Source organism: Capsicum annuum, chromosome 12 (genome assembly GCF_002878395.1).
Source record: "Capsicum annuum cultivar UCD-10X-F1 chromosome 12, UCD10Xv1.1, whole genome shotgun sequence".
Lineage (NCBI taxonomy): Eukaryota > Viridiplantae > Streptophyta > Magnoliopsida > Solanales > Solanaceae > Capsicum > Capsicum annuum.
In genome coordinates this window covers 64,179,643-64,204,176 of record NC_061122.1, presented here as the reverse complement: position 1 = coordinate 64,204,176, position 24,534 = coordinate 64,179,643, and the positions used below count along the sequence as shown (strand labels likewise).

The following is a 24,534-nucleotide window of genomic DNA, read 5'->3' as shown; positions in this document are numbered from 1 at the left end:
GAGTGACTCGGTAACTCATGAAACTTGGACTATTATGGACCTAGGAGTTTCCTATAACCGACATAAGCAATGTGATCTTACATGGAGTCCAACGTCTTTCCTACATTGGGGAGAGTTGTTCTATCCTTGCCATCGGAGTAGAACCTTAACTTTAGTAATCACTATATTGGCCTTTGGCCCTTAAACTTAATCCTATGGTGGCACATAGTTTTGGGGAAGTAGGGTGCGTTAAACCCACACTTCTCGCTCGGTGCTAAATACTACTCCCAGACTTAAGCTCAGAACGCGTTAAGAAATCCACCTTAATCAACTCAAGGGTCTACCGTAGAGACCAAATCATAAATATTTCTTATCTTTAAATCAAAACAATTGTGGATTCCTAACTCGACTCAAACTCAAACAATCTTTCTCAATATCAAGTGTACTTGCTCATTAACTCATATCAAATGTCAAAAACTCTAAGAAAACATCAAAGAACTCATTCTTGACTCTCAAGCTCAAATATCAATATATGTTCAATAATCAAACTATTCATAGAAAAGCTTAAACCATGACACTTATCTCAAATCACTTGGAAATCATCAATTCATAATAACAATATTCAACTCGTGGTATAAGTTTTCAATTTAAGAAACAAAATGATGAAATAATCTTGTTTATTAAACTTGAACAACTCAAATCTCATAAATCATTAATAAAGTAATTTGGGTGTAAACCCACTTGAAAATTTATGAAATTCAATAGTAGAAATTAAATCTTTGGGCACAAGAACGAAAGAAGTGTTCTTGTTCAAACCCCACATACCTAAATCTTTGAAATTGGATAACTCTAGTGCTTGAGACTCTATCCCCACTTGTAATAAATAATTCTTGAAGCCCACACTATGAGGAACTTGGTTCTTGAAGAAATCTTCAAGATTTATGGTTGATTTTTGGAAGACTAATATTCTTGATTGAAACCCCACATATATTTCTTAAGAGAATTTGAAGAGAAAATGAAGAAATTCGGATTTGGATGAGGATTCTCATATTTATAGAGGCTTCCAAAATATGGGAAAAGACCAAAATACCCTTGCAAAAATGTTCCTTAATTGCTGAAAAAATAGCTGACGACATTCGTGTCAAGTCATCAGACTGGTGATAAGTCATCACAAAATTTCGTCACAAAATGGTGAAATTTATGATTTCTGGTTAGGATTGACGACATTGGTGATAAGTCATCACACTCCTGATAACTTATCATAAAATGTCATTATTGGGGGTGGAAATCTACCAAAGACTGATAACATTGGTAATAAGTCGTCATGCTTATGACTGCTTGTCACGAATGTCGTCACTCACTTTTCCAACCTGATATGCTGAAGTAAAATGGGATTAAATCTTTGCTCCGATACTGGATTTTGGCAAAATTGGTATAGTTGGAAAGCTAATTCGATTACCTATCTTTTGGTATGTTATGAGCTCAGTAATTTATAGTATAATGAGAGATATACTTATTTGAAATTGAATATGGTAATATCCTTCCCAAGAATTCAATTGGTAAGGAATGTTTTGATTCACGTAATCTCTAGGACATCTTTTAGGCCTTAATACACATCACCCTTGATCAGAAAACAACCAAAACACTATAATTTATTTCTCATGAGCTTAGGTCATGGTTGCACTATTGCTTAGAATCTCGGGGTATTATAGTCAAGGATCTTGGACTTTAAATTTATGCAGTTTTTAGTAGTATGTCCAATACCTCCTGAATGGTGTAACACCTAGATTTGCTGAACCGGAATGCTACAAAGTGCTCATGACCCTGAGGGGCCACATGCTAACCCATGACTGATATTTGTACCTGTATACTGCAAATCATGATATAATAATATGGAATACATGGAACTGTAAGGCCATAAGGTTCAACTGAATACAATCATCTGGGTGAAAATACCCAAAACAACTCAATCTGAACATAAATCTGAACATAAATTTGAAAGTAGATCTAAAAACCTCTAAACTGTCTGAATAAGGAGTTGAAGGGACATGTCTCCAACTAACTCCGTAAAACTAAACTGAAGAAATAAATAAATAAATCAAATCATATTGTCCTCGAGTCAATGAGGACTCACTTTGTCTCTGTGACTGGAATGCTATTGCTACTGCTGAGCTGGGGCTCGTGTCTTGGAACCTATGGTGTAACATGAAAAGAAAGCACCATAGCGCAAATACGTCAGTACAATTGGAGTACTGAGTATACGAGGAAGGTAGGCTGAACATAAAGGGTTTTATGTATGAACAAAACTGACTGACTAATATGAACGTGGGAGTGCAAACACATATATATAGAAATTGGGACCGTGAATACATGATAGCATAACCTGTAAGCTAATACATGGTTTACTGATAACTGTTATGACTGATACTGAAAATACTAACATGGACGACTGTATCTGACAGTCCTGTATATATTGAAATTTGAAAAACTCCCTGAGTTCTTTTACTGAGACTAATACTGAAATTGATAACATGGACGACTGTATCTGACAGTCCTGTATATATTGAAATTTGAAAAACGCCCTGAGTTCTTTAATTGAGACTGATACTGAAACTGTGGGAAGTATTGTTTAACCGACATGCCTCATGCATGCTATTATGGCTAAGCTGGGGTCCAATCTCTGCCCTGACTGAAGGGGTGTCAATGTCATGCCACGGGTAAGGACAGTCTGTGAGTGACCCTTATCTGGTGGGTACTCAATAAGAACGGTGGGAACCCTAAACTAACAGGTTAAGCCACCTCATCAACCCTAATCTGACGGGTTAAGATGTCTCAACCTACGCTGGCTACATAGTTCTGGAATGCAAGGGTTGCTACTAAGAATCACACCCTGAACTGGCAGTTGATTTTCCATCCTTAGGTTCACTCGGTGCTAACCTCTACTCTCATCTGGAGGGACTGGACATGAATAACTTACTGTGCATGACTTAATCTTAATGAATTCCGTTGACTGGCGAAATGTTACTGATATCTGACAACTGACTAAGATCATGAGGTTTTCCTGAGTCACATGACTGACTGAAGTCTATGGAATCATAGCTTGAGTTGGGATATCGTGAAACATGACATGGATCTAGGCACATAGCTATAGTTTTTGGGTAGAAGTACCCCTAGGACTCGATGGAAGGAAACTGACACACATGACTGACTTGATCATAAGAGTAGAGTCCATAATTTATAATATCATAAGTAGGGATCTCATACTAAGCATGGTTATCAACAATGTATTGCATGGAAAGGATTTCAAATCACATGGAAGTACTTGCACAATCTTAATATCATGTTCATTGCATAATCATATTGGCAACATATACCAATAGCATGGAAGTTCATGTGGATTGCATGGTTCTCATACATCTTGTTCATAAGTAGGATTTGCAAGTAAATATAGCATAATCTCATAGGAATAGTTCATGAGTATTCCAACAACATTTATAAGGCACATTAATAACATAAAAGTCATTGGAACATAAGGGCATATCCTGAATCCTTCACTTAGTCACAGTTTAGCTATATTGCATGATTTCTAGTTCCTTAGGCTTTTTATCAAACAGCTTACATGCGCATCTTAAGCATAGGTGAATTCATCAAATTATACATTATGAACAACCAAATTTACATGTTTCCAACTCATATGATATCATGAATTCACAAAAACATATAAAGATTCCATCTTGGGAATCACCCAATATCAACAACATAATCATCAACACCCAACAATATAGAAATCATACTTTATAATAAAAAAGAGGAAAACAATCAAGCATCAACATGGGTATGATCACATCACCACAATCAACCAAGCTTTTATATTTTGAAGATTGATTCTTGAACTCCATGGACGAAAGAAATTCGTGGATGAATGCCACACATACCTTAGAAGGAAGATTCTTGATGATTGACGGAGGAATTTCCTTGAAATCGGATCTTCAAGCTTAATTATGCAAACGTAGTTGTTTTTCTCCTTTAGTGTTCTTGGATGATGAGCTTTGAGATGAAAATAGGGTTGTAATATGTTTAGAAGCTATATATTTCGTAGGGTTAAGTTTAGGGACGTGTAAGGAGTATTTAAAGACTTAATTATCTTTAAAATAACTCAAAACGGAGTGATTTTGACACCTGGAATTGACTTAGGCGGCCCCCAAGTGATCGCCTATGCTTGGGTTGGGCGGCGCCTAACCAATCGCCTATGTTTACTGTCTCTCACGAAAATGGGCATAACTTTTTGCTCGGGTATTGGATTAAGGCAAAATTGGTATCGTTGGAATGCTAATTCGATTCTCTAGAATGTGGTGGGTCTAAATCAGGCAAAATACCACATTAGCATCGAGTTATACTTGTTCAAATATGACCCTTACAAAATCAAACTCTAAAACTTGATTGGTTCAAAAACTCTTATCTTGTATTACCTTAAGTGACTCATATGAACATGCTTAATTCATCATAAGCTATCCTATCACTAGGATATTCATTGTAAGTCATGTACTCAAGTATGAATCACAGGATAGGAGATTTTATATGTAGGAATACTTATTCACTTCCTAGCTTAGAAACATGTGGGGTATTACAAATGGTAAGCAGAACTTTGGTCAAATTTATAACAACTTTTCACAAGTGTTGATAACTTTTGGGTTAACTTCTTGGATTAGTCCAATTACTTGTAGACATTCAAAAAGTTGTGTTTGAATTTTGGCCAAAGGGGTAAACGAATATGAACCAAACCAGGGTTTAATCGTGTCGGGTACCTCAAGCGTAATCGGGACCAAAGACCACCCCCAATACCCAACCATAATTGCCCTGTATCCTATGTCGGATGAATTCCAAATGTATAATGAGATAGGACAATTATAATTGAAAGACATTAATGGAAGTCTATAACTATAATCCAACAAGCTCAATGAAATATCCAACCGGTCTCATCCCCAATGCCTATACCAATACCAAGGCTGACATACATACCAACACCGCTCATGCCTTAGTAGTCACACAAAGCCTCTAGGTGAAATCCAAGAACATCCAGTCGGGACATGCCCCCGACCATAGCTAAATCCAAAGTCCAAGAAATAAACAATAGTATGAAAAGATATCCATAGCATTAAATGGAGTCTTTCAGATTATGAATGCTCTCTACTTCAATCTGACACAAAGTTGTCCTCGAATACAAGATCAATGAGCAGGAGGAGTAGAGTGGCCGATTCCTGCATCACGTGGACATAGGGCCCAAAGATGGGTTAGCGGTTGAACATTACTGTGTACTCAGAAGTAAGAATAAAGTAATTCCATTATTCAAAACCAAAGTAAATAACCATATGCAATCACATACAGAGATATATATATCATGCAGGGGAAGGGAACCAGTTTAGCATGCATTTGAAACTTTAACCTGGGTTATGCAGCTTTACCATTATGATCCACCCACGGGCTATATGGGTCCTGTGTTACCCCCTGAATGGGCCCCAGTGAGTATAGTCGCACAAGCCAAAGATATCATAGGAGATGGGGATTCTCGTGTACCCTTTTCCCTACATGGTACGTATATACAAGTATAAATTTAGTGGATTCTCATGTACCCCACAAGTATATGGTCACCATGACCAAATCTCATGTCGACAAACATAAGTTTCCAATGTCCATCCATTGGACTCAAACCTTCACAACTAGTTATCACAACCCACCATTATTGCCCAATAAAAACCTTTAGCACATAACAACCCACCAATTCCAGAAGTCAAGTCTCAAGTCATTATGAAGTGGTATCGTCGTACCGACTATAGCTTGCAAGTAATGTAACTAGCCAACACGAAGGGGATTCCCATTTTTACCCTACAAGATTTCCAATTGAACCAAAGCTATGGCCAGCAAGGACTTTCCAACCCACTAAAATCCATTTATGCCAATTTAGGTTTCATTACCATATTATGCAATGCAAAGTTTTCAATAATAGTCAGAATATGTGACAAAATCATTCTCTTAGGCATTTTAACAAACTTGTTGAGGGCATAAGATTTTCCAAACCAAAATCAAGCATCAATTGACCATTTCCATGCAACCATATGTTTCAAAACATAATTATAACATGGAAACCATAGCAAAATAAGGGAAAACATTATCCAAAAAAGAATGACCAAAAACCCCAACCTCTATTCCAAAACCCAAACATTATAACAATAGTACCATGAAACCATTCATTAAAACATGCTTTTAGTTAAACTAACATTGAGGGAGGAGTAATATGCCTTACCCTAGCCTTTTCTTGACCCAAGAGCTTGAGAGAAATTTGAGAGAATTTAGAGAATGTTTGATTGTGAATAATAGGTTAAGGAAGACTCCAAAGGTATTTTATGTTGTGGGGTCAAAAGTTTTTAAGAGGGGAAATGTCCAGAATACCCCCAACTTAAATTGTAAAAATTTCCGCAAGTGGTACAATTTGGATCCTTTACTCGTACCCATATCATACGAGTGGTACCTTCCACTCATACCTTGATCAAAAAATTGGACATCACATTCGGTCCATCATACGACTCATTAGCCTAACCGTACGACTAGTACCCTTTAAGTCATACCCTAAGTAAAAATATCTAGGTTAGACATTGGACAATATACGGTTGGACCCTACTTCTCGTACCATGTAATTATGACTCGTATGGAGTCTTCTCATTACAAGAACAAAACTTGGCCAACATCACACTGACCAACATATGACTAGGGTCCTTAGACCTGTACCCACACCATACTACTAGTATGGTGAGTCCTATGATCAATAGAAGGCTCAAACTCATGAAATTTTGCAAGGACCAGATTCCAGGGTGTTTCAATTCTCCCCTACTTAGATCATTCATCCTCAAATGATGGAACAAGGTAGTGCAACCATGATTAAACCCCCAATCGTCTCTACCCTTACCTTTAACTAAGTTAGAAAACAAAGATACCAAGAAAGTCAACCTTTCCTTTAACAAAGTTCGAAAACAAAGACGTTATGAAGGGCACATACCTTCCTTATGAATTTCTGAAGCAGAAAACAGGAATGGATACTTAGACTTCATGTCCTCTTCAGCTTCCTAAGTTTCCTCTTCCACCTTGTGGTTCCTGCACAGAACCTTTACCAAGGTCACATACTTGGTCCACAACCGACAAACCTAGTGATCCAAGATCTTAACTGGATCTCTTGATTAGATAGAGAATCTGAAATACCAATATCCTTGATAGAGATAATTTGTGATGGATCACCAATACACTTCCTCAACATAGAGACATGGATATCGGGTGAATGGACCTTAAACTAGAAAGGAATTCTAATTCATATTGAACACTTCCAACCTTCCTCAATATCACATAAGGACCCATATATCAGGGACTGAGCTTCCCCTTCTTCCCAAACCACATCACTCCCTTCATGGGAGACACCTTCAGGAACACCCTATCTCCAACCTTAAACTCCAAATCACTTTATCTCACATCTGCATAGGACTTTTAGCAACTTTGGGAAGCCTTAAGCCTATCCCGAATCACCTTCACCTTTTCCATAGCTTGGTGAACCATATTTGGTACCTCACAAACCTTAAACCACCTAATAAGAGACCTACACCTTCTACCACACAATGCTTAAAATGAAACCATCCCAATGTTATAGTGGTAGCTATTATTATAAGCAAACTCTACAAGAGGCAAGTGCTTAACCCAACTACCACCATAGTCAATCACATACACACGAAGTATATCCTCCAATGTTTGAATAGTTATCTCTGCTTGCCCATCCGATTGAGGGTGAAAAGCAATATTCAGTAAACTTAGCCCCCAACCCTTTCTGAAAAGACCACCAAAAGTAAAATGAAAACTGTATACCATAATCGGAGATGATAGAAATAGGTACCCCATACAACTTCACAAGCTCTTGGAGGAAAAACCTTGCATTAGCCTCGGCCAAAAAGTTAGTCCTCACTGGCAAAAAGTTAGCCGACTTTGTCATCCAATCCATAAGGACCCAAACCAAATCAAATTGATTTTGAGACCGAGGGATACCGGTAATGAAATCCTTATTTATCACTTCCCAGTTCCATTCAGGCGGCTTAATTTCTTGATATGATCCCCCGGTCCTTATTTGATCAAATTTAACTTGCTGGCACACCATGAACTTAGCCACAAAATTAGCCATATCTCTTTTTATATTGTTTCACCAATATATCTCCTTGAGTTCATGATATGTTTTCATCGAACTAGGATGAACAACATAGCGTGACTCAAGCGCCTCAGCCAAGATACGCAAACCATCTGCATCAGGAACTCATAACCTCCCTTGGTACCGCAAGATACCATCACCACTAATCTTAAAGGCCATCACCTTCTGCCCATCTATATCGACCTTGATCCTTATCAAGATAGGATCTAACATCTTCTTCTCCTTGATTTCAGCACCAAGAGACGACTGTGCCACTTTCAGGACTAACACACCACCATCTTCAGAGTCCAAGAGGCGAACTCTAAGGTTAGACAAATGGTGAATGTCATTTACCAACTTCTGCTTTCCTTTATCCACATACACGAGGATCACCATAGATAACAGTTCCAAGTCATGAGTCAAATAATTCCTCTCCTGAACCGTTAACTATCTGGAGCACAAGCTATCACTTTTCCATGTTGTATTAGACCACGACAATGTACCACAAAGGACACATTATAGTTGACCACAAACCTATCAGTGCCTTCAGGCAAGGTCAAAACTGGAGCTGAAGTTAGCTTATCCTTTATCTTCTCAAACTTCTCTTATAAGCATTAGACCACAAGAACTTTACCTTCTTCTAAGTCAATTTAGTCAACAGAGTAGCTATAGTCGAAAAACTCTCCACAAACCTTCTGTAGTAACTAGCTAAACCAAGAAGCTCTGAATATCGATTGGAGTCATGGCTCTAGGACACTTCTTCTCCACTGTAACTTTCTGCGGATCCATCATGTCCCTTTACTAGAAATGATATGACCCAGAAAAGTGACAGTGTTCAACTAGAATTTGTGTTTTTAAAATTTGGCATACAACTGATGCATCTTCAAGGTTTGCTATACAATGCGGAGGTGATTCACATGATCTACCTCACTCTTTAAGTACACCAAAATATCTTCTATAAATAAAATGATAAATAGATCCAAAAACTGATGAAAGACCCTATTCCTCAAATCTATGAATACCACAGGGGCATTGGTCAACCTGAAAGACATAACCAGAAACTCCAAGTGCCTATACTAGGTACGAAAAGTTGTCTTAGGGGTAACTACTTACCTAATATTTAACTGATGGTATCTGAATTGAAGATTAATTTTAGAGAAAAATTTAGCACCCTACAACTGATCAAACAAATCATCTATCATTGGTTGAGGAAACTTATTCTTCATCATTACCTTGTTCAACTATCGATAATCAATGCACATCCAAAAGAAACCATCATTCTTACGCACGAATAACACTGGTGCACCCTACGGTAACACATTAGGACAAATTAAACCATTATCTAAAAGATCCTTGAGTTGTATCTTAAGCTCCTTCAACTCGGCTAGAGCCATTCTATATGGGGGATAGAAATAGGATAAAAGTGTCTAAAACAAAATAAATCCCAGACCCAATCTCCCTATCAGGAGGAACACTAAAAAGGTCATTAGGGAAGACCTCAGGAAATTCATTCACCACTGGAATAGAATGCAAAGTAGGACCATTCTAGTTCTTTAACCCAGACTAGATGATAGAGACACCCCTTAGAGATTAATCTCTGAGCTCTAAGATGAGATATAAACTACCCCTTAGGAGATAGGGAAACACCCTACCACTTAATAACTAGCTCATTAGGGAATTTAAAGACGACCTTACGGGTTCGACAGTCTAGAGAACCATAGCACGAGTGTAACCAATCCATCCCGAGTATGACATTAAATTCCACCATACCTAATTCAAACAAATCCACCATAGTGTCTTTAATATCAATATATACCACACACCTTCTATAGACTTTTCTAGCAATCACAAAGTTACCTGCTAGGTAGAAATAGAAAAAGCATCTGAAACATGCTCGAGACCAAAACCAAAATACACAGCTACAAATGGGGGTCATATAAGAGTGAAAGGACCCTAAATTAAGTAAATAGTACACATCACATGAAAAGAGTTTCAATGTACCAGTCACGACATTAGGTGATGCCTCGAACTTCTATTGAGTAATGACAGCATAGAGATAGTTCCACCCAGTGCCTGTACTAGATGGTGCACCTTTTGGTGTCAGAGCTATAAAAAAGGAAACTAGAACCTTGTTTTTCCCAAAGTCATCCTTACCAATAGGATAGTTTCTAAGCATATGCCCTAGTTTTCCATAGTCAAAGCACTTGTCGCTCCTTTCATCATAAAAACCCCAATGCAATCTACCCTAGAACCTACAGAAAAGATATGATGGAGCTAACTGGGACCCACTAGCTAGAGATTAGGCATCCTATTCCCTAAAGTTATCAACACCTTGGAAATGACTGCTACTCGTGGCTTTGGATAGGTAGCACTAGCTGTCAAGTATGACTCAAATTGCCCTACTTTTTCTTGGGCCACTTACCATCATCCCTACCACTCTACTGTAGGCCACCATCCTACTCAGAGAACCTAAACTTTTTTCCCTGCCTCTTCCCTATCTCATCTTGCTTATTCTATTTTTCATCTACTTGTTGTATGTACATAACTAACCTGGATATATCCATATCTTTGATCAACAAGGCAGCCTTACTTTCAATATGAAGACTCGGGACAACCGGAAGCAAACTTTTTTATCCTATCCCTTATGCTAAAACATACCTCCAAAACATACCGAGTTAACTAGTAAAACTAGAAGGAATTCATCTTAACTGACATCTTTCCTTGCCACATATTAACAGACTATTCCGCCTTAGCTTTCCTCAACTACTTAGGAAAGAAACGATCCATAAAAGCAATAGAAATATAATCCCATAGAGATGACTCGACATTATTACCCCTTGATTAATTCCATTCCTCATACCATTAGTATGTCATATCCTTCAGTTGGTAGGCGGAAAATGATATGCCCTCTATATTCAAGACATGCATAACTCAAAAAAATATTTTCTATTTCATCCAGAAAACCCTGAGGATCCTTCTCCACCTTAACACCAGTAGAGGTCAGAGGGTTGAACCTTATGAACTGGCCTACACTTGTAGAATCGGTAAAAAGAGCAACAGGAACACCACGCTCAGACTAAGAATCCACCAACTGTGCCAACATGTGAAAGGACTAACGTAACTTAGCATTTGTCACTTCAGCCTAAGGAGCTAGAGAAGGACTAGGGATAACTGGTCAAACTCTAGGAGGACAATCAGTTACTGGACCCCTAGATCGGGTCTGGACCCCATAAGTAGAATGGGTCTCATCAGCATTATCCATGTATAGGACAGAAGAGTTTCCATAAGCATCAGATCATCAAGGAGGCATGGTCAATAAAGCGAACAAACAGAGATTAGAGAAGAATTCAGGACCTTAGACTCTACATCTTGAAAATAGAACACAAGAAAGAGAAATATTCCTAAATGCCTCATAGCCTCTCTCTTATGAGTATGGCGCACTATACACTCTTAGAAGAGACTCTACTCTTTTTTTAACAAATTTTAAGAGCTCAACATCACCCCCAGGCTTTATCATTAATCACAAAGAAAACTATACATTAAGGGGGGTATAGACCTGACCTCAACTTCTATGACAACAGAGAAATATATGAAACTAGTACAATGGTTAGTAGTATACAAAGAATTTAATCCATCTCTATTAGTACATGATAAGTCTGCTTTATAATTTTTCCATGCTTTAAGGTGGTTCTTGAAGCTTGCGTAGATTCCTTCTACTAAAACTTTGCATGACACGACAATGCAGACTCCTAAGTAACCATGAACCTAGGGATCTAATACTAATCTGACATGACCCTAAACAGGGCCTAGTCGTGTCGAGTGCCTCAAGCCCAACCAGGACCAAAGACCACCCCCAATACCCAACCATAACTACCCTATACCCTATGTCTGATAAATTCTAAACATATGATAATTATAATTGAAAGACAATAATGAAAGTCTATAACCATAATCCAATAACCTAAATCAAATATCCAATCAGTGTCAGCCCCAATGCCAATATCAATACCGAGAAGGACACCCATACCGACACCGCCCATACCCATAGTAGTCATATAAAGCCTCTAGCTGAAATCCAAGAACATTCGATCAGGAAATGTCCCCGACCATAGATAAAACCAAAGTCAAGGAAATAAACTAAAGTATGAAAAGATATCCGCAGCATAAAATGGAGTCTTCCAGAGTATGAAAGCTCACCACTTTAATCCAACACAAAGTTTTCCCTGAATCCAACATTAATGAGCAGGAGGAGTAGTGTGGCCAGTTCTTACATCGCGTGGGTATACAGCACCTGAAGATGGGTTAGCGAGTAAACGCTAGCATGTACTCAGGAGTAAGGATAAAGTAATTCCATTATTCAAAACCAAAGTAAATAACCATACGCAATCACATATATACATATATATGTCATGTCGGGGAAGGGAATTGGGTTTAGCATGCATTTGAAACTTTAACCTGGGTTGTGTAGCTTTACCATTATGATGCACCCATGGGCAATATGGGTCTAGTGTTACCCCCTAAATGGGCCCCAATATGTGCAACTGAATAAATTAGCAATATCATATGGGCCAAGGATTCCTATGTATCCTTCGCCTTCCATGATACATATATACAAGTATAAACTTAGGGGATTCCCATGTACCCCACAAGTATATGGTCACCATGAACAAACCTTATATCGGCAAATATGAGTTTCCAATGTCTGTCGATCGAACTCACACCTTCATAGATAGCTATCACAATCTGCTATTATTGCTCAATTAAAACCTTTAGCACATAACCAACCACCAATTCCAGAACTAAATTGTTAAGGCATTATGAAGTTGTATTATCACACTGACTATAGCTTGTAAGCAATGTCACTAGCCAACACTAAGGGGATTCCCATGTACCTCACAAGATTTTTAATTAAACTAAATCCATGGCCACCAAGGCCTTTCCAACCCGCTAAAAATCATTTAAGCCAATTTATGTTCCATTATTATATTATGCAATGCAAAGTTTTCAGTAATAGTCAGACTATGTGACAAAATCATTCTCTTAGGCATTTTAAAGAACATATTGAGGGCATAAGCTTTTCAAAACCAAAATCAAGCATCAATTGACCATTCCTATGCAACCACATATTTCAAACCACAATTATAACATGAAAAACTATAAATAAAAAAAAAACATTGAAAATAGTGTCTAACAAAGAATGACCAAAACCCCGAACTTATATTTCAAACCCAAATATTATAATAATAGTACCATGAAAATCATTTATTAAAACATACTTTTAGTTGAACTAACAATGAGGGAAGAGTAACATGCCTTAAACATCAAGGAAGACGTAGAGAAACTACCCTTAAGAGCCTTTATTAGTCACCTTAAAGAAACCCTAGCCTTTTTTACCCAAGAGCTTGAGAGAGATTTGAGAGTGTTTAGAGAATACTTGATTGTGAATAATAGGTTAAGGAAACCTCCAAAGGTGTTTTATATTATAGGGTCAAAAGGGGTTAAGAGGGAAAATTTCCAGTATTCCCCCAACTTAAACTGTAAAAAATTTTGCAGGTAGGTACAGTTTGGACCCCTCACTCGTACCCACATCATATTAGTACCTTCCACTCATACCTTCATCAAAAAGTTGGACATCACATTTTGTCCAACATACGACTCCTTAACCTAACTTGTACCCTAACCACATAACTACTACCTTTTAAGTCGTATCCTAAGCAGAAACATCTAGGTTAGACACTAGATAACATATTGTTGGACCCTACCTCTTGTACCATGTACGTACAACTCGTATGGAATATTCTCGTACCAAGAACAGAACTTCACCAACATTACACTGACCAAGATACAACTTGGGTCCCTAGATCGGTACCCACACTATACGACTTGTATAGTGAGTCATATGATCAACAGAAGGCTTAAACTCATGAAATTTTGCTAGGACCAGAACCTAGGGTATTTCATAAACACTCGAGGAAGCTAAATCTTATGAGAGACTTTACTTTGGTATATCAATAATTTCACATGGAGGTATGTTTGTAGACTTTTATAGGATGGGTTGGAAATCTGAAGATTTGGTTAGAGTTCTTAGAATATTAGAGATAGATTTTGGTAATTGATGGTGGAATTGTATATTTGTTTTGGATATAAGAGATGTGATATGAGTTTTATGGAGATGGAGGCTCAATATCGTCCAAGATTGGAGTCTTAGCTATAATGGAAAAATAGCCCATACCTTTTGTTCTCCATGCTTTTTCTTGGATTTATTCTGATTACATAGCCAACGCAGCAATCCTTTCACCTTATGCCTTTATTATATGATCATTGATAGTAATATTGGCCAGAGCATCTCTATTGTTACTACCAATTATTTTTTCTTTTCCTATAATAAAGCAGCGGTCAAAAGAGAAATCTTTATTCATTATTGATCTAGTGAAGTAGGAATGTCCTTCCATTTTATTTCAACAAGGAGAAGTTCCTATTTCCTATAAAATAAAAACAACTCAAAGGTCGATATGTTTGATCCCGATAAGTAATAAATAATGCAAGATAATGAATAAGCAAGAAAACACATAAGGTCTCTTCTCATGGCAAACAAATTATTCCATAGGGTAATGGAGACTCATGGAATTCAATGAATAGGATTTTACTCATTGATTTGGCTAGTGTATTCTATCAGGAAGGTCTGACGTTTCTTTTTTCGTCCTTATGTCCTTTCACCAAAGAGGGGGATAACAGAACTTTTAAAGATAGGGGTCGATCACAAAGGATACCTAAGTATCCCACTAAGGATAAAATCAGGCCCTACGTAGTTCTAATAAGTTGAAAACATGATTGTTTTATTTTATTATATTCAATAGAAAATTGTTTTAGAGATATTATGGATTTTTCTAAGAAACTTTGGAAGACTGAAAGTATTTTGGTCATACTTTTATGTAATGGATGTATATTTTACCTAAACAGTCTCTATTAAAAATGAAATTGAATTAATTCACCTTTGATTTGAATCAACATAGCACATATGAACACACAGATCAACTATATCACACAAGTATATTATAATAAGCATGTATTCTAATTGGGGACCCTTTTAAGCCAAGGGTTAGCCTAACAAGTCTGAAGGAAGTATGTTCCTTTTTAAAACAAATCCATTTTCCCAAAGAATCATTTTTATAAAATAAAAAATGGCATAAATGCCTATAAAGTAGCAATACGGTCTTTGGAAATGGAAAATAAAATGCAAGAAAAAACAGTCCTATGCAGGGAAAAATAATAGAAAACACTAGCATCTGAATGATCCCTCATCGGCCTTCGCCCTATTAACTTTTTCCACCTCATGCCATATGTGATATCGGTTGGTGATCAAGTATTCCTTATAATTGTAACTTTCATATCTATTAGGGAAGGCAAATATCATATATGCTTTATGAGGATTTTCTTGAATTTCATTCTCATATACTTTCACCAACCCTTGAAGTAAGCATCCAACTTGATTATTATCTTGAATCTTCTTATAGGAATTGGTTAATCTATACCTACACAAAAGAAAACAAGGTGAGACTTTCCTCCCACCCCAAATAATAATGGATTAGATTAATTGGCATATACTCCTTCAATACATAAGCATGATTCTTCTGTGATTGATTCTTGATCAATAGACACAAGACAAGTTTTACTAATAGGCCTAATACCCCCTCAGGTATTGAGTCTTCCTAGGCTTATGCCTAAAGAGGGTTTCGGCTTCACTCTATCCTAGGTATCTAGAGTGGGCTTTGACCAGGTTTCTAAATGGATAGCTTGGATTTGGAAATACAAAACATCCATCGAACGCCTAACGTACCAATAAATTATTATATTTTTAATACTTTCATTCGAAATTAATGAACAGGGGCTACGGTAACCGTAAACTGTAAACAGTTAAATATCTAATTTGAAAGTATGCCATGAATGCAAACGACGGATATAACCAAAAATATTACTAAATTGACACAGTTATTAACAAAATATCAAATAAAATAGGTCAAACAATCTAAAATTTGATTGGAATATTAATAAAATCTCTGATAGAGTTGTCAGTTTTGTTTTATCCCATTTTGGTTTGAAGGGTTAAAAAATATTGGTCTTTTGACTTTTTAAACTATTTCAAAACATTAAAGAAAATTTTAAAATAATTTAAGAAAATGCAAAGTCGCCACTTGATTTTTTAAGAAAATATAACGAAAAACTAAATAGATTTCAAAGCTTAAAACTGAAATAAACCTTAGAACAAGAGAAACAAGGTAAGGGTCCATGTAACGGCTTGAGAAGGTTTTTTAAGGCACTCAAGAAGCATCCGTTAAAAGGATTTCCCAAAGAAAAATTTGGTTGATTTGTAAAATGACTATTTTTTTGGAAGCATGGCTACTTTGTAAAATCTTAAATTCATTTGCAAATGAGACATTTATTCTATTCTAGTGAAAACAGTTAATTTAATTTAAAGGAAAATTCTCCTAAGAAAAAAGGAAAAACTTATTTTATAGAAAAAAAAATCATTGTGCCAGAGATAAACCACATCGTTTTCCTAATGAAACGAAAAGGTGATAGCACAAATTATTTTTTTAGAAGAGTTTATTCTAATTAGAGTTGATTGAAATGACCTCTTGAAAATAGAGTTTTCTAAAGAAAAATAAAAGTTAGACAAGTTAAAATAATATTTGATAATTTATGAAAAATTTAAATTTTTTTCGAGAGAAATTTCAAAGTTTTTAGGTTAAGAAAATTCCTGCAACCTAAATAACTATTACTCGCATGAAAAAAGCAAATGTCATTTTATTAACTCTAAAAATTTATTTAGAAATTTAGTAAAGGAGACTTTTTTTCAAAGCTTAAACTGGAAAAACTAAGTGATGAATTTTGATTATATGAAAAATAATGATAAAAAATAAAAATGAAAATGACAATACAAGGGGAATTTATCCGCTTTAATCAAAATTAAGAGTTAATACACATAATCAAATATGAATTACATAAACAAAGGGGAAAAAGTTTAGGATTTGGGCTCATGATTTGGTCCATTTCATATCTAGCCAACCTTTTGGTACTATTTTTTATGGACTTTTTCAGCTCTTTTTCTATTGTGTATACTAGTCGTATAGCGTTTGTATATCAGCAACCTTTTCTACTGTATTTTCTGTATATTTGGTGTATGCATGGCTATATATCAACCCCATACATATGGATTTTGATCCTCCACCTGTATGGTTTCTTTCTTTTTCTATTATTTCTACTTTGGACTTGTATATCACTGCCTACTCTGTGTATACTGGTTGTGTGTTAGCCTCTATTTTCTCACAAATCAGTCCATTTTTAGACTTCGTCATGGGGTACCAACTAAAGGAAGGTAGGACATGGTTTCGTAAATGCAAATAAAATTTCAATGGACTAATTCGAGGGAGTTCATGCAATGAAAAGAAGATAAAATGGAAAAAAATCTTAACTTTAAAAGTTCAAAGAAACCGTTAAAATGTCCTTCATATAAGTAGTATTACCACATGGCTATTCAAAAATCTTTTGAGCAGAACCAACAGTTCAATAGTAAAGAAAAAAAAGGAAAACAAGAACTTTAATTCCTAAAGGAATATAAATGGATAAGTCATGCAATTAACTCAATACACATTAAGTCATTAACCATAAGAAAGTATCCCTTATCTCTCTCCTAGCCATAGCTATCCAAAAAAAGGAATAAATAGGAGTCTACAACTATGGAAGGCGGTGAGAAAGCATAAATGAAGGCTTACTTGGACATGCAATCAGTCTCAGGGATCTACAACCCTCAATTCAGCACTATAAAGGAAGAAACATCTCATCCACCAGAGAACTCGGTTGAGTACAACACAATCGGAAGAAAAAAGGATAAATGCAAAAGTTTTGAGTTGAATAGAAGGAATCAAGAGCAACAAATGGAAAGATACTTACTTTTGAGAGCTGATGATAGAAGAATTTTCAAAATTCCATGGCACAGTGTTGATGATCCAAAGCACAAGCAGCATAAATTGTAGATTTAGGAAAGGATACTCCATGTTTTTTCACCTGGAAATTAGCTTAATCGGCGGAGGAGACAACAACATCAATTAGGAACCCCTAAAGGCATCTATATATGTCTAGATAAATTAGGTTTAGGCTGGGTTTTTTATCCGAATTATTTTATCCCAATTACATTTGCAGATTTATGATTGGTCGGTCCATCAATGTAGAAACTATTTTAATTATTTTTGTTGTCTTATTAATAAAATTTCAAAATTAAATATAAAAAAAAACATCAACCAGAAGGAAGAATCAAAACATGTTGGGCATCAAATGAACCTCTTTTACCAACTTTATCAAACAGCTCTCACATGTTGAAACTTTTAAAATTTCTAACCATGAACCTGGGCACATTTTAACAAGAATAAATAAGTTCATACTAAAATATTTTAGGAAATTTCACTAGGTTTATATAAATGAAACATAATAAGTAAAACATATAGTCTAATTATGGGAGAGTTACTCAAATGACATTCAATTTGTCTAGATTATTCAACTGTACATGAAAATCAAACATGTTTTCTACTCACTGAATATCCATAAAGAATTGAACTTTATCAACTATTTTAGTAACAAAACAGTCCACTTCACATGATAAAATGGACACTTGGGGTACAAATATGGATCATAACAGATTGAAAATGGGATTATGAAATCTTTATCGAGTTGTAAATCAAGAAAAAAGATTTAAAATTATTTAAATCGATGATCCAAGAGAAAATAAATGCAGAAAACAATGACCAACACTCATAATATTCAGTCTTTGGTCCTTAAAATCAGCCAAACTTTATAGTGAAATTTACGATTCCCACAGATATAAAACAAACACATAATCTGATTTTGAGTGAATATTATACAAGATGTAAACTAGTGAGAGAAAAGGGTTAACCAAAATGAAATTCCAAAACCAAACATCTGAAATTGCGCTTAAAGGAACACAAAATTTCAAGAAATACAAAAAGAAAAATAGAAAATATCCAACAAAATAAAAAGGCAGAAACTAATGGGACTGTATTCTTCAATCGAAAGGAATTCACCGCTAACATAACTTGGCCTCAGTTTGCCAGAGTTCACACAAATTCATTGGAGTTTGATTTTTTCATCAAAATTTATTTTCCTTGAGTGAATTTCTTGGTTATGTGGGCTTAGTAGAATACTCCTTCAAAACTCCTAATTTTCCCTAAGAATTTTCACCCCTTCTCCTATCCTAAAGAGGGTTATTTATTGGAAGATTTTTGAGAAAAAGTGGGGAAAATGATAGGGGTAAAAATGAAAGAACACTTGAACAAAATTCAAAATTCAAATCTGATTCTTTGTGGATAAGAAAATTAGAGCCATGCATAGTATAATTCATACCCAAATGAATAGAATTCAAGAAAAATTAGTGACCATTTAAGGATTGAAGTACGGCTAGACCTTCTAGATCCTTCTAGGTCTTTCTAGTATAGAATTGACTAGAAACCAGTGGATTTATTCATTGTTTTGGTTGGATTAGGGTGTCGTTTATATTTTGTTAGTGATGAACATTGTTCGTATTGTATATAATTATTGGATTTTCTGTTGAATATTAATGACAGAGAGAAAAGATGGGAAAAAATGGAGAAGTAAGAGGGAGTACGTGAGAATGTATGTATCCATGACTTGGTTTATGCGTCATTTCTTGGAAATTATTTGGCACATGCGTGTGTAGCTATGAGTGAGGAAATTTAAAGAGTGGACCAGGTCAGGTTTAAGATTTGGGCTTGAGGTCTGAAATTGAGGGATCCTACTAGAGTTTTTGGCTAAAATTAAGTTAATAATCTTGCCAATATTACACTAATTGGGATTAGATTGAGGCTAAACTAATTTTTGATTAACTTAATGAGCTTCTTAAGTCTATCAATTCAAAAAATAATTACTCAATAAATGATAATTACTTTATTTATGATCATGAAATTAATAACTCAATAAATTTCAAACTTAAAAATTAATTTTGAGCAAAGCAGAGTATTTGCAATTTTAAATAAATTTTTCACTTAAAATAAATTCAGAAATATTCTATTTAAGTAAAAATTATATGATTCTATATAATTACATAGAACATATTAATTCACCCAAAAGTTAAAAGGTAGGCCTGAAATCATTTTCAACATAATTTACCTTAATAAAATAATTATTTTAAAAATTATTTCAAATTAAGAAGCTCAAAAATAAATTTGAAATGGGGAGGAAAAAATTAGGTGTCAACAGGTACCATTGAAAAACACTTACGTTTGACAAAAAATAGACATTTAAAAAAAACTATACCGAGGTATGTGTCGATATGGTTGATTGAGAAATACTAATTTTGACAAAATATATAACACTTTCTAAAATGGTTATACTGAAGGATGATCCGATAAGGTTTATTGAGATATAAGATTAATATTATTAAAGTATATGGGTTGTGAACCCCTAACCCCCTTCAATGGATCCTGTCATAAAGAACCAAGATTTGGAAGGTGTATGCAAAGGTTCCACCATTATTGCATTGCATGTGCCTCTTTTGTACTTCCTCTATATATGTGTGTATTGTGTGTGTGTAGCTTTCTTTTTTTTTGCCTTATCATATTGTAGAATTGTTAGTGGAGGCGGTATGAGCTACCATTTGAGAAATTTTTATATGTAGGTGGCGTGCTCATAGTATTTCTTACTTGTTTAGTTTTCTACTTTACTCAATTGGCCTATGATACCTACTGAATAGAAGTGGAACGTACTCACTCCTAATTTTGTGTCCTTACTTTGAAGATTCTAGTTTGAATATGATCCACAGTGGCTTACTTTATGTTGTTGTAGCTAGATTTTGAGGGACTAGTGCGCTCCACAGTTCGAGGTTAATTTTAAACCTCTTATACTTTATCTTGTCTTTATTATTATTCAATGATGGACTCTTGTATTTTTAGTTTTCAGTATATGTATTAGATGGTCTTTCTACTTATGACACCATTTCTAGGAATTTATATATTTTGTGCAATTTTTTACAATGTTATACATTATAGCTTGACTTTATTCTAGAAATCTTGCATATATGGGTTTTCATTTATGTTTCAATTATCCTTTCTTGTATGGGATTTGGCTCAGCTGCTAAGGCTAGTTCTGAGATAGGTTCCATCATAGCCCGACTTTTGAATCATAACACATAAATAGTAGTTGAATGTGTGCACTAAGCTACATATGTCTAATGGGACTACAATAAGTACAACCATAACTTAGTCAGATACCAGTTGTATCAAAATTAGATAAAGCAATTAGCACAACATTGGAAACATTTAAAATATTATATCTATATCAAGTGTGAAGGTTACCGCAATAATTGCAAACTTCTACAATTATAAGCAAATAAAAAGAACAAAAAATGGGAGACTAGGTAACATTGAAATGAAGAGATCCACCAAGAACCAAGGGACCAGGTCCCATAGCAAACAAAATACAATAATACAATTATAAAAGAAATACAATGCAAAAGGTAATATACATGTGATATTTACGTGGAAACCTCCTTGCTAAGGGAGGAAAAATTATGACCTATCTCACAGGATTTCCTAACTTTCCACTAACTTAAAGAAACAAAGTTATTATAAACTATAATAATCAAAAGGATTATACTCTTAATACTAGCCTCTTTTATTAACTCTATTATAGGACTGATACGGTAACTCTACCACATCATTTATTAACTAAATATAGGCAACAATCCAAAGTAAGTACCCAGGATAGACATCATCAAGGTGAAAAGAAACTTGACCAAATACTTAGTGACATAATTAATTAACTCTAACTGATGTGACTCAAACTAAGGTTTAGACAAGCTATTGATCTACTATCTTTTATATTTTGGGAGTTGATTTATAATATACGAGCAAAAACACAAAAGATCAAAGATACAACAAGACTTAATTAGAACTCGATAAGGTCCCTTGTTGAAGTATGAGCAGTATTCTTATGAAATGGCTTTTGCCTTTTTAGAGGAGTCTTGATTGCAAAAACTGGTCTTGTTATATGTGAATGATCCTTTTATAAGAGAGAACAAAACCTAGAACATATCCCATTGGTGGAGGTTGCATGCATCTACTGCAGCGCCACCAACTCTCTGCAAAAAAGTGTGAATTCTAGCTATACTCAGTTGCCATCTTTTGAAGTTAACTTCCTATAGGACCAGGTCCCATAGATATTGACTTATCAGCCAATCAGGTACTTTGTGGCATAGATTATAGATCATCAAGACTTTAATAGTACAAAAATTCTCTTTTTCATGATGACAAAATATTCCCCCATCGCCAGGACTAAGTTTCTATACAGACTCATGAGACCTTTATTCCCTCTATTACCATTACACCACCATTGATTCCCTCTATTACAAATACAGTATAAGGACCTAGTCCTTCTAAATCCAGCTTCCCTTCTAACTTTTCTACTATCAAAGTTTTTCATAATCAAGACCATCTTCCCTCTTTTAGCATCATAAAAAGAAAAAATTAAACCAAGTTAAGAAGAAAGCAAAAAAAGTTAATTCATGGCCATTGAGGCAAAACATACGTTAATGAATAGGACAAAAAAAGCAAACAATAGACATAGAGAAGGAGAATTTCATTAGAATAGTAAGGCAGCATCATACATATTACATAAATCAAAAAAATAGAAGGAAAGCTAACATTAAGTTCCACAAAGATACAGAGAGTATTATAAAAATAGAGACACAGGAGAATAATCAGTAGGGATAGGGAAGAAAGAGGTTTGGGGAAAAGTGACCGAAGGAGCATGATGGGAATTGAGAAGCTGCTTAGTGGCGTCCTTAACTTCAATAGTGTGACTCTTAGCCTCTCCGGTAAGAGCAAGAACCTAGGCCTTCAACTTTTTATTTTTTACTTTTTAGTCATTTGAGTCACCAAGTCCCTCAGAGGAAAGTTATTTAATTTTTTCCTTAAGAACCTAATTTTTTGCATCATTAGTTTTCAAGGCCACCTACATCTTCTCTAGTTCTTCAGTCAGTCATTCCTGAACCTTAATTAACTAAGATACTTGGGACCTGGTCCCCACTTAACCTTTCACGCATTTATTCTCAATGAGAGTTTTCATAGTGAACATATACTTTAGAGTTCTAGCCCCTCCTTTTCCACAAACTATTTTAAATGATTAAATATTTTTAAGAAAGTACCCATAGGGCATCAAATGTTTTTTTACATGCATAGCCTTGTGCATGTGTTTAATCATGAGTGCTGGCCTGATGCAACTAAGGAATTCCATAAGAAACAAGTCCACTATAGATGTAATTGTCATTTTTTAGTTCTGGAGAAATATGACCTTGTTTACAAACTCAGGTAGTAACTAAAATTATCCCATCAAAAACTTGTTTCTCACTCCAGCCTTAGAGTTTCCCCCAGCCTTTGAAACCTTTGAAAATGACTGTACAAAATCAAGCAAAGGCTGTAGATTCCTTAAAAAACTGATCCCACTGATTGTGACATCAAGAATTTCACTAAGATTCACTTCATCAAAAAAACTTCACTCTTTGCACCATAGTAGTCAAACTCACTCCATCTTCAGCAAACCTGATAGTGTAGAAGATGTCTTTGACTTTTTTCTCATTAATAGAAAGGATTGGGGTCTCAAATAAAGGAATCAAATCTTGATGCTTAATCAACTTTACAAATTTATGCATACCGTGCTGATCAAAACTGGTAGGATCAATCACCCTACTAGTCAACACCTTTTGAGATTTAGGGATTTGATTTCGTTCCTCCCTAATAAGGACTTTGTCAATATTTTACATTTATTTTTGTTTGGATAAGATAACTGGTCCCTCAATTGACTAACCAAATCCTTCAAATATGAGTTATTCAACTTCAGGACCAGGTCCCTTGGGCACCTCATCACTATTCCTCTTTGATGAAATATGTTTCTCTCCCCCTATACCCTTGGTCTTAGGTGCCATAGCTTTTGCAAGATTTGAACCTCTAGTTTCTTTTCTCTTCTTACTTGTGTCAATGGCATATCAAAATTAATGTCATCAATATTTTCTTTATCTTCCACTACCACAATCTCCTAGGTGGAAAGATATGTTTTCTCTTTCTAGAATTTTTCCTTAAATTTCTCTTATGAGTAGTAGCTCACTTATTATGTTTTAGAGCAATGCTCACAAGCTTCTTCTTAGTCCCTCTTATACAATAAGATTTCACCATATGCTTCTCAAATACTTGATCATTTCCCTTATACCCCCGCTTACCTACCTAACTTCACTATAGATTGCCCACTTTATCCTACTC

General features: G+C 35.3%; 1 long non-coding RNA gene across 1 annotated transcript; it reads right to left on the bottom strand.

Moving 5' to 3' along the window:
• Positions 1-12,390: 12,390 nt before the first annotated feature.
• LOC107850004 lies at positions 12,391-19,810 on the bottom strand. The gene is made up of 3 exons (XR_001668380.2): positions 19,610-19,810; positions 18,146-18,270; positions 12,391-12,485 (listed from the first exon to the last, which is right to left on the bottom strand). It is a non-coding gene; the product is annotated as an uncharacterized LOC107850004 (long non-coding RNA).
• Positions 19,811-24,534: the final 4,724 nt, after the last annotated feature.